Below are 6,000 nucleotides of genomic sequence, written 5' to 3'. Positions count from 1 at the left end.
CATGCTAGGCTGAGCTATATTCAATCCAGTGGCCCGTATATTTATAGGGCAACTTTTCTGCTAAGAGATAGACAAGCGCCCTGAAAGAAATCACCATGAATAATACACATGGTTGATGCTTAGGGACATGGCGCTCACAGTAGAAAACAAAGGGTAATATGAGTAATATGAGTAAATGAGTAATATGAGGTAAGATTGTGTTAAATGCACATGGACAGCTCAAAATGGTTGTGCTGTTTCGAAATATGAGACCGTTTAGGCAGGACAATGAGTTGAGCTGGAAATCTGTCAGGGAAGACAATGTCCATAGATCTTGGACAATTTGTATAATTTTCCCAAATAGAGATGAACTTGGTAGCCTTTCAAAAGGTAATATAGATGCAGGAGATGCACTTCCGTGGGGAGCTGGACTAAAATATGGAGTAAAAGAAAAAGGAATGCAAGATGGGATTTTGGAGGGTCAGGTAGAGAGGCTGAATATCAGGTTGAAGCTCTGCTATGAGACAGTTTGAGAAGCAGGAGCACAAGGAATGTTGAGTCTTGACAGAACACTCTGAAAGGAAGAATTAAGCTTTGCCAGACAGGGATGGGTAGAAGACTATTGCAGTATCAACGACAGAGATAATACATGGTCCTCTACAAGAGTATGTTGTTGTAAATATATAAAAAATAAAAAAAAAAGTATTGTTGTCTTTTACCTCACTAGATCCAGCACCGCAGTGCCCGGAGATATCTGCCAGATATCTTGGCGGAAAAACATCCCAACTCTAAGGTGGCCCAGTGTCTCCTGCCACCGCACACTTTGCTACACTCAAATCGTCACATAAAAGAACACACAACACAATAATCTTTGACCCAATTGGTAAGATATAATTGCCCACCTAAACGTACAAAGCCCAGTACCATCCATCCCTTAAGAACATTTGTAACAACCCGTAAAGGTACAGCGTGGAATCTTAAAGTCACCCGCCATATTGTCCTGCCACGGCTTCTCTCCCTCTCCTCTCCTCCTTTCCGTTCCAGTCTCCTCCTCTTCCTTCAAACTTCTCTCCCGCCCATCCTTCCTTCTCCTCCAATGACAGGCCTCCTTATATCCTGTGCCTGCCCCTCACCTGTATTTTACAAATTCAATGGGGAGAAGTTTCTGGTGAAGTCACCTGATTCCTGAGTATGTGACTAGGCAGCTGTCCTTGGGGCAGTGAAATTAGCATCAAAATACAGATAACTCCAGGGCAAACCACATCATTGAGGAAGACAAACTCGTTGATAGGCTGCATGGCAGAAAGTCTTCTGCACAGCAGTCCCTGGGCTTGATGAATCTGAGTCGGTGCTTAGATGAGGAAAACTGAATGGAACAGACAGCACTATTCTGTTGCTGATTTTCTGCCTTCATGACTGGAATGATAAAATGCCATCCAATGCCGGACTTGAAGGAAGTCCTACATTCCCATCAGAGTCACCTGGTTCCTGAAGCTGCCCTGCCAGTGTTGCCAGGCTGCAACCATGGGGATCGTCATTGTTTCTAACATACTGAAAGAGTATCACACTGGAAGATAAAAATGTAGTCAGTCAATGGGTTTCAGAGTCGAAAGCTTGATGGATAAGCGACAGAGATAAGAGAAGGAGGATAGGTACAAACAAACAGAAGAGGGTCAAAGGAGAAAAACTGATCATTCCCTTAGTAAAAATAGAAATGTGGGGCCTTTAGACCTTTATCTTTGGCCATGTCAGAATATGGACACAATCTACCACTGCCAAGGAATCTGTCATGCCAGCCAGACCTCTCTGTTGGATAGCTTCCTAATGATGGACACACATGACAAGACTCCTACATGGAGGGTCTGCATGTTGTATGCACGTGTGCATGTCCGTTGCATGCATGTGTGCCTACTTGAAATTATTGGCAAAGTTAATTGTAATTTGGCCCACCATTGCTGATTGCATAGAACTCTCAAGATCATGCCAGAGGCCCACCAGATGTTTGCAGCCCTTACTACCCATAGGGAGATTAAACTACTCTGAGGAAATGATGCAGGCGCCTGTCCATCTCCACCAATCATCCATCATAACTTCTCCTCCACCCTGTGGGTCAAGGTAGTTCTGAAGTATGCATAACTGGGTCAGGACTTTAAAGACATTATTTAAATATATATATATATATATATATATATATATATATATATATATATATATATATATATATCAGTGTCTAGTATGGGACTTGTGTTATTGATGCTTGGGCAGAGAAAAGTTTCAATGAATAAAGGACTTGCCATACAAGCCTGAGGAGCCAGATACACACAAAGTTGGGACTTAGTCAGACCATAAAGGTCACTGTCTCAAGATAGGAGGTGAGGACTATACCTAAGGTTGTTCTCTTACTTACACATAGATACACACACAGGAGGAGGAATGAGAGAGAGAGAAAGACAAGACTATGGCCACATGTGGTGGAGTCAAACATGGAATGGATTCCATGATATTGGCATCGGGTCTTGATGTGGCAAAGCCTGGTCTGTTAGGAAGCTTCTCCATAGTCTGCCTACAGTACCTGGTACATGCACCATAGGCCACTTTGGCTGAGGAAGACCTGAGGATTATGAAGTACTGACTGCATTTTATCAGCCAGGAATAGGTAACTCCTATAGGCTGCATCCTAACTAATACAAGGTATGCTAGGTAACGAGAAACAGCTCCTGATCCTCCAGGATACAGACCTTTGGCTTAATTTTTCCCAGCAGTCAAATGACAACCACGTGACCTGGCCGTGACATTCCTTGGTGTTACCTACTATGACCTTTGGATTCCCAGCTTTCATTTCCCTACTGGGTTCAGTTAGGAGAGTAAGGTGACCATATTATTAAAACCATTGACGGAAGGAAAATGTTCACATCTCCTGAGCAGGGATGGAGCTAATTGTAACCATGGGGTCTGTCTTGACTTGGGTGCTAAGGGAGGGGAACAGAGAGGGGACCCTGGGAGGTGTGGAATGCAGGGGCAGCTGAATCATTGCCTCATTGTGTCCCAGATTCCACATGGCCTCCTTAGCTTCCAGAATGCCCGTGTGACCTCACTGGATTCCAGGCTCTATATAGGATCAGCACCAGTGTCTACTCCTGTAAATAATTGAAAGGAATATAATAGGGTGAGAATTACTGTGGCCTCCCCCCCCCACTTTGCCTTTCATAAAATCTTTTTATATCAGAGGGGTCTGGTCCCAGCCACTCCTAGCTCTATAATTAGTTCTGGGAGCTGTGAGGACCATGACTTAGCTAATGACATTTCATGGTTCAATTTTTGGGGGGTCCCTCGGGCCCTTTAATCTTTCTTGGAACAAAGAGTCAGGGTTCCAGGTGACTGGATAATTTGCACTAATAACATGTTGGTCTGTCAGTGGGTTCCTAAACTTCACAAATGAACAAGCGGGTCCCCAAGGCTAGTGTGCCAATTAGAGGGCCCTTCTCAGCCTTCTAGCTCCCAAGCAGATGAACAGTTGGAGACTCATTAGTCACAACTGGCAGTTTTTTGTTACTGTCCACATACTGGTTTTGCCTCAGCCATCATTCTGACACCCTCATTTCTGAAAGCAGAGATAGCAGCAGGGTTTCTGAGGGACTCTAGACAGCTAGACGGCAAACTTGAGGTTTTTCCATGCTACAGGTTACCGAACTGTGAGAATACATAAGGGCACACAGTAGACAATCTTATCCTTAGAAACTGAGACCTGAAACATTAAGTAACCTTTAAGTCCTTTTCCACCCTGTCTACTTCTGGGATTTACTCAAAGCTCTTCAGCTGGTTTCCACTGACCTTCAGGTTGCTATGACCAAATGTGTGACAGAAACAACTGAACTGAATGTGGGCAGGTCTTTCTTGGCTCTGTGTTTCATGGAGTACAGTCACCCATGGTGGCAGGGAGAGACAATCATGATGGAATGGCTCTGTGGGAAGAGGGATGCATGAGTTTCACATGATAGTCAGACCAGAAAGCTGACTGGGACCAATAGTGGATATGATATGGTTTGCAAAGTTCTGGAAAGTTCCGTAGTCTCTTGAGACATACCACCCACTGGAGAATGAGTGTTCAAATTTAGGGGCCTGTTGGGTCCATTTTAGACTCAAATCACAAGAGCCACCAACATAATCCTTGTCTTCTTGCTTTCAAACTTGACCTTCCCTCTATATACCGCTCTACCCTCCCTGCCTCACTAAACTGTTTCTCCAATACTCATGCTTCACTCAACCTTTCTTCCCTAAGACTTTCTCCTCTTTGAAGTCTTGGTGAATTAACCCCTTCAAGACTATGCTGGCATTCCTGCCTCTTGCCTGCTTATAGCCCATCTGCTTAGTGTGTTGACAGAAGTAATCAGACTTTCTTCACAAATGCTGAGCTCTTGGGAATGAACTAGACCAATGTATCTACATCTTAGCATCATCAGAGCCTTGAAGGTTCAGGCACATGGCAATAATATAAGTAGTCTGAATGAATACACACATTGCAAATGCTTACCCATTATATACAAAGACAGAGGAAGACAGCAAGTGCAGAACGTTTGGCATGCCTTAGAGAAGAAAGAGAGGGCCCTATTTGAATATTATTTTGAGACTTTGAGTCTCTATTTGCTCTTATCTCCCGTGTATGTATGCATGGTAGGGGAGGCAATTACAGCCCCAAGTGCCCTTCCTTCCCTCCTCCCTTTCCACGCTGGATCAGAAGGTGGGGCAAGAGGCTTACTTCAAGGGCGTTAGCAAAGCTGCTGTAAAATAACCCTGTCTCTGGGGCTGAGAAGCCTCATGGCCAGGGTAAGCCACATTGCACCTCGTTCTAAAGCCATTGTGCTTGGATATTAATAGCCCAGGCAGTACTGTCTGTGTAGGCAAGTGTTGCTCTTTCTGGGCTGTGTAAGCCCCCATCTCCCAGAAACAAAAGGCTCCACAAATAACCTTGCATGTTCTAAATTCCTCTGGAGAGGGAGCCTGGAGATAATTAACATGGCAAAGAGGGTGGGGCTCAGGACAGAGGACCCTGCAGGACAGTTTAGAGCAACCTCAAGCTTAGCAGGAGAGGGAGGGGGGCAGTTTGTCCCCTATTGGTGAGGGAAAGCAAAGCAGGTCAACCCTCCTGGATTTCAGGCACCGGCTGTGGTCCTCAAAAAAAAAATCAGTGAACTTTTCTATAGTCTGTTTTTGTTCGTTTGTTCGTTCCTGTCTGGTTTAAAGTTCCATTTAATCGATTGTAAAACAATATATCACTGTAATAGAAAGTCATGTGATGGTCATCCTGGTGCTAGCAATGACATCTTAGGATGCCACTCAGCCTGCCACAAGATGGTGGCTCATCCCTGTGGTGACCAGCTTTGGAAATCAGGAAGAAACAAGGATGGGGTGTAGAGTTTGATCTCAGCTTCCTGTTACCCTCTTTCCAAGACAAATGTCAGCTATCCTTGAAGGAACCCCAACCTCCCCTGAAAGACACCCCCACCCCATCTTCTGTAGGCACTAGAAACCTTCTTTTCTTGCCGGGACCTAGTTCAAACCTTTCAGAAATGGATCTCTGTTTTACATGCTATATGCACCCTACCTGACATTTGCCTCACTGGGGGTGGGTAACCATATACAATATTTCCCTTCTCTGTGCCTCAATTTCTGGAACTTCCACATAAAACTGAAACCTTCCTTAGGCAAGGTGAGGGTGTAGCCTAAAATGGAGCTCAGTGATGTTGACTGGTCATGTCTTCCCCAGCTCTTGCTGGGATGCAAGCTATGTCTCAGATCTGATGCTGGTGTTATGTGGTAAACATGCCTCAGAGCATCACAGTAGATATCTCTTTTCAGAGGAACTAAAACAAACAAACAAACAAACAAACAGAACTGGGAGGAAACTGTTCTCAGGCATCTTCTGATAACAGATCTCCATGCTTTGTGGATTGAGTCAGGGACTAGTGCCTGGTCCCTTTTCATTTGACATAGTCTGCTGACTGCATTTGGCTCCAGACAAGG

At 44.6% G+C, this 6,000-nt stretch overlaps 2 long non-coding RNA genes across 3 annotated transcripts in view; one reads left to right on the top strand and one right to left on the bottom strand.

Annotated features, from left to right (window-relative positions):
* Positions 1-849: 849 nt before the first annotated feature.
* On the bottom strand, positions 850-3,202 carry LOC134486842 (uncharacterized). Its single transcript, XR_010066267.1, has 2 exons — positions 2,718-3,202; positions 850-1,546 (listed from the first exon to the last, which is right to left on the bottom strand). It is a non-coding gene; the product is annotated as an uncharacterized LOC134486842 (long non-coding RNA).
* LOC102546745 (uncharacterized) overlaps positions 3,067-6,000 on the top strand; it is a 47,956-nt gene continuing 45,022 nt past the window's right edge. Inside the window, exon 1 of one of the 2 annotated variants that reach the window (XR_005503895.2) lies at positions 3,067-3,145. This is a non-coding gene — a long non-coding RNA (uncharacterized LOC102546745). The remainder of the gene's footprint in view (positions 3,146-6,000) is intronic. The other variant, XR_005503896.2, reaches the window with a different exon arrangement.

This window comes from Rattus norvegicus, chromosome 4 (assembly GCF_036323735.1).
Source record: "Rattus norvegicus strain BN/NHsdMcwi chromosome 4, GRCr8, whole genome shotgun sequence".
Taxonomy (NCBI): Eukaryota; Metazoa; Chordata; class Mammalia; order Rodentia; family Muridae; genus Rattus; species Rattus norvegicus.
This window is presented reverse-complemented; position numbering and strand designations above follow the sequence as displayed.